The following is a 6,011-nucleotide window of genomic DNA, read 5'->3' on the forward strand; positions in this document are numbered from 1 at the left end:
TGAGAATTGATAGGACAATGTTTTCTAAGGCAGAACTGGTCTATAATGCAGATCAAGCCAGAAATGTTAGATTTTCCAGATTTACACAGCTCATTAAATAGAGCAACGGCAGTCTCTCACGCTCCTCGACATCTGCCTTCCCAGGCACTTAACATGGTGTTTGTTACAGCGGCATCCTGGCCCCCACATAGAAGTTGTGTTAGCATTTTTTTCTCCACGCATGCAGCAGTCAGACCTCAGGGAAAGAGTGCTTTCCCTCAAAAAAACAAACAGCTTCCGACTGTTTTCTCACAGAAAGAATTGGTACTTCGATGTATGTTCTTCCTGGGTGTACAGGCTGTTGCGTTACTTCTTTCTCCTTCTTCCTCCCACACAGACACTGAAATCGACTGCTGTAAGGTATCGCGCACCTCCCTGCTGGGCAGCACAGCGCCTCCCCCTGGGGCCCGAGGTTCCCGTTTTGCTCGGACGCTTCCCCTGGGCTTTGCACCATTCTTGGTGCCCTCTGGGGCCAAATGCAATGCGCCAGTAGCTCAAATACATTCAGTGAAACTGCATATACATTACTGCTGGAAAAGAGGATGGATGTTGCATGGATCTGAAACTGGCAGGTACAACATGAAACTTAATTTAGATAGATAGGTACAATCTGGAGTTGAGAGAAACCAGGGTTAACATTTCTTTTGTGGAAAAGCCCAGAGAGAGATTTAATTACTGCAGAGCCCTGAGTTTGCATGTTATCCAGATAACAAGGTTTGTTTGATGTCTTAATTTAACCTGAATGGCATATTTCCTGTGCTCTCTGTGCCAGATGAAGTATCCTTTCATCAAACTGTTTTCCTAAAGCCCATAACTTACTGATGAAGCAAAATACCCAGCTAGTCAGACAAGTTCTCTCCTGATCTCTGCTTGTAGACTGCTATAAATAAAAGTTTTGATGTAAAAAGAACTTTAAGAAGAGAAAGGAGAAGAGAAGAGAGTTTGGCTGCCCTACTCAATCAATATACAAAATGCCAAGATGACAGTTTAATGACTGAAGTGCGCCTAAGGATATTTTGCAACAAATTTTACAGCCATATGGGCTGTAATGATGTTCTGCAGCTGTCTTAAGTCTGTGTGTACCAAGAGCTGCTTTACATTTGTCTGTGCGATTACAGTTTTAAAATAAACGTAACCTTTGGCAGCCATGAAGTAGCAAGAAGATTTGAACACTTAATTTCCATCTCTTCTCGGTAGAAACTCTAAATATCAAAACGACCACCTAAGATTGTGTGCTCTCTGCTGTTAGTGACAGCAGAAGTCACCGGCTGCAAATGAACTGTGTCCATAGTCCAATTTTTCCCTTTAGTATTTATAAGCATCTTGTTTCTTATAAATCATCTTTTTTTTGTTTAAGAATATTTAAGAGGAAAATAGTTGTATGAGAATGAAAGCTCATTGCAGCCCATTGAGGTGTGACCTCCATGGGCAGTCTCAAGACTGACGCTCACGGGCTGGTTACTGCAGCTTGACAGGTTACCAAGTCTTACCTGATTTGTCCATGAGCATGATCATAGCCCATAGCATATATGGAACAGGATGCCTTAACTCAACATGCTCTTAGATAATTCTAAAGTAAGTTTTATCCTATTGCATTTGCTGTGGCTCAAGAAGGTGCACGTTGACAGCCATGTGCACCACAGCTCTGCTGGCATGCAGCAACTTGCTAAGGAGCAGCAAAGACATGATTTGAGGCTGCGCCCTTAGCCGGAGTTGTTAAAGACAAAAATATATGATCTCTGAAGCTTTATTCCCTTTAGCTCTGCGCTTGCATCTCCCATGCAGCCATTTTCTTGCTGAGGAGCCTGAGAGGCTTCCCTCGGACACAGCACTGATAGGGCGAGCTTCTTCATCGATCACATTTCTACATTCAATTTTCAGTTCCCTTCCAAAGCTACTAAGAACCCCCTGAGCTTCTGGGAGCAATGCACATCACACCTGCCCCGATTAAGTCCTCCTGCATATGTGGACATGCATGGATTTGTTTGTTTTCTCACTGGGTCACTTCACCACTCTGCACCCTGAGTTTCCTAGCTGTAGAAAGGCACAAAAGACAGACAGGACAAAACACTGAGAGCTATATCAGGAACTTGCTATGTAAGAGATGATTATTAGTGTTATTATTCTTTGTTTACTTATTATTGCCCGTAGACGTCTGACACAGCCCAGGCCGAGACTTCTCCTCTTCACTACAGCTCGGTACAATCCAGCTAGACCCACTTGTTCTTAAGTTTCCCTTTTCTGAGTAATTTCCAACCCTATATTTCTAACATATTTCTTAGACCCAGATTCTTGAGTTATTATTCAGTCATGAAGTGGGCCCCTCTAGACTGTTGCTTGATGCTTCTGGGGCTATTGATGATGCCTCCATCCTTTTTCTTCCCATCCTACCATGCACCTAAGGGCAGCTCCTCCATAATACACAGGGGCAAAATAGCCATTTAAAGCCCTTTGAATTAAAGCTACTCTAGTGTGAATTTGGAGCTGCCTAAAGGAAGAGAAGAGCAGCTTGAATTCTCAGATACTTCTCAGCAAGATCATATCAACAAAGAGCTTAGAAATAGTCACAGTTTGAGGCACTGAGTAAGGGGGGAGAGAAGTATGAGAAGAAGCAGACTGAAGCTTAGCTCACAGGAAAATGGAGAGGATTTCCACAACTAAATTGGCCCTATTACCTTGCGTGAGTAAAATGCTAAGCTTAAATAAGAGAATATTTGTATAGGCTTTTGTTGTTTAAACTCTGCCTGCTATGTACACACAATAATTCTGTTAGAAGAAGGTATTCTCTGTTGTTGCACTTTACAACTGAATTTCAAAACAGAGTTGTACATCAGGACCCAAAGTGACCGGACACACGGAAGTAACGGGGCTGGCAAATATAGTCTGGAAGGCTGGTCAGCTACTCTGAAGGCTGAAGCTGGATGCCCAGCTGTCCATGGCTCTCACTTGAACAGATGGCCACGGAGAGCCCGAGACAGGTTTCACAGGTAACCCAGCTAGTTCAGGGACCCCCGTGGCCGAAAAGGACAGGTCTCGCTCTCTCTTCCTTCTCTGCTGCTCCTTCCTCTGCTCCCTCTCCCTCTTCCCAGTCATTTGCCCACTCCTCCTTTTGCATCCTTTTATATACTTTTATGAGAGTTCCTACCAGACTCTTCTCTGATTTGATTCCATTTGCTAGCCCAGCAAAAAAGAGTTCCTTTTTGGTGTCTGGCTTTCGGCTGCATTAGTTTTTTTGCCAGGTTAATAAAGTAGATTGGCTTCCAAGGGGTCCAGTGAGTGCCAGAGCTGAGGACGCAGTGAAGACTCTAGGAAAAAAAAGGAATGAGAAAGAGAGAAAGAAAGAGAGAAAGAGAGAAAACCCCAACAACAACAAAAAAAAACCGAGCAATGACTCATGACTCATCTGGCTAATGAGAAGTTTTACTGTCACGATTACTGTCTCAAGGCCCTCTTGAAAGGCCTGAGCCTGCAAGATGAAAGGCCTGAGCCTGCAGTCAGTATCTGAACCCAACAGACTTGAGCGTTTTCATGTTGCTTACCCCTTATGCCCCTAGCCGATTCTGTTGGATGGCAAGCAACCCGTGATGAGCTTCAAGCGCTTCTCTAAATGCAAACATCCGGGAGTACTGGAGGTGAATACCTTGTGTCATCTTCCATAAATATCTCCTTCACTGTTTGAAACTTTGACAATAATCACCCTCCACCGACTGTCAGTTTGTGTCATTCTGAATGCTCACATGCATAATAAGGGCCATAAAATACCCTGGATCCTTTGTCAGTACCATAAGAAGATTTGGCCAAAGATTTGGATCCATCACTTACAAAAATTAACTTCTGCTACTAACCTTGTCGGCCTTCTGATTTAAAATTAAAATTTTAGCTTTGATTTATTTGTCTTTGGTAGAAGTAATATTAATTTAAGAATTCCAGGCCACTTTTGTTTATTAATGATGTCCTTTGAAAGAGCTGAGTGTGTGTTACAAAACACCCTGCAAGCTGCTGCTCTAATCACATCAATTATTATCATCAATCATAATTAACTACTAAGTGAATAAGCCAAGAGCGTTTTCAGATCCCGAGGACTTAATAGGCTAAAGGTACTTTGCACCAATTGTTCCCACACACTTCAGGATGCTTTTGGTAGCAAGAGCAATTTCTTTTGGCTCAGTGCCAATAAGAATGAGCTGCTCTATTCTTTAGCTAAAGTGCTAAAGGATACCATGTTAATGGCCTCAGATATCCAGGTATTACCAGCAGACATCCTACTAGAAAAAGAAGAGGGAAGCAGACTGAATATGTCCCTGGTGTTGGATAAGCTCTGCTACATTACACTGCAATTTCAGTTCTCCGGCTACTGAGAATTAAAGAGCCACCAGGAACTGGCTGGTTGTTTCAGATCTGTGTCAGAAGATATCCTGAACCTTGGGGTCAGGTGTTCAAGTGATGTTTAATAGAAAACTTGCCAAACAATTAAAAGAAAAAAATGTGAGTAGGGAAACAGGAGTAATTGAATCAGAGATCAAACTACAACATTCTGCATCAGCTCGAGACCTATGAGTTCAAGAACGTGTTCCGGCTCTGGGGAATGAGTCAGGAAAGGGTGTGAGGGGCTGGATGGTGATGAGACGAAATGAATTAAAAGGTAGGTGAGAGTCATCTTGCTCTCACTTTAACAAGTATGAGAAAAATTAGGGTGGCTTCATATCACAGCCCAGTGAATGCCCCAGTCTCTCTCCCACCCTTGGCAAGTATCACTGGAGAGGTACAGAGCTAGCTGCACTTCCACTACCTCATCTGTGTATTCATATCCTAGTCAAGAGACAGCACATGGGGAGTTAGTTGCAAGCTGCACTTGTACTTGTGCTTACCATTCATAACTGAAAACCAAATAAAATAAAATAAACGACCCTGACTTTGCACTAAAGATTTTCCATCACTAGTGACACTCACTTACATCTCTACACACGGCTATTGACTTTCTTGAAACTTACAGGAAATTCAAATCTTTGAAATCACTAACCCTCCAACACATCTATTCGAAATGTCCAAGGGTTTCAACAATTATCAGAGGAAGAAAGATAGGCTAACAGGCAGAGCAATCACATAAGATTCGTTTTCCTAGGAAACCAGGTTAACAGCAGTATTACAGTATTGAGGAGTATTACATGTATTACAGAAAAAGATTGTATTAGGATAAATACTTTGGGATGCTATATTTCCTGGATTTTCTTTTTTTTTAAATTGTTGTTACTGCTGAAGGGGGTTTAATTTAAAAAAAAAAAAGGATCCTCTGCTCCCAGTATGGCTTCATTGTTTTGTCAGTGAGATTCACCTTTTCCCGAGCGGCTGTTTTGGTGGCACAGCTGCAGTTCTAACTTTGGGGAAATAAGTTTAAACCAGTGGCCTGCAAGAAAATATCAAGTAAACTCAAAGGAGGAACATTTATAAATGTAACATTAAGGGCAGTTAATCAATTTGCCATCACTTAAAGTTGTTCCCTCAATTCTGTGAAAAAGAATAATCCAACATGATGGCACTTCACGGCCGTGGCTAATCAACATGCTCCTTCAGCTCATATGAACCTTGAATGTTCTCTGCAGATGCAAATCCATCCCCATTTCTCTGTATATTCAACACAGCAGTGAAGGATATGGCTTAAAGAGAATCTGAACTTTCTCGAGTTGAGTTGTTAATAGAGGCTTAGAAGAAAGTGCATCTAATATCTGAACACAGATTGTACTTTTTGCTCATAAACTGTCCTCTAGATTGACCCCAAGCTGACATTGTAACAATATCATGCCACATTTAGTTTTTCCAGGGTTTCCATCCTAGTTCTTTTTGATTTAATCCCTGTTAAAGAGCTAACGTTGGATTTATTTCCCGGCGGCGCAGCGCTAGCTAGGTCACAGTCACAGGGGCGTTTGGTGCTCTCTCCCTGGAGGCTGCAGTGCGTTAACGCTCCGGCGCTCTGA

This window comes from Struthio camelus, chromosome W, assembly GCF_040807025.1.
Source record: "Struthio camelus isolate bStrCam1 chromosome W, bStrCam1.hap1, whole genome shotgun sequence".
Lineage (NCBI taxonomy): Eukaryota > Metazoa > Chordata > Aves > Struthioniformes > Struthionidae > Struthio > Struthio camelus.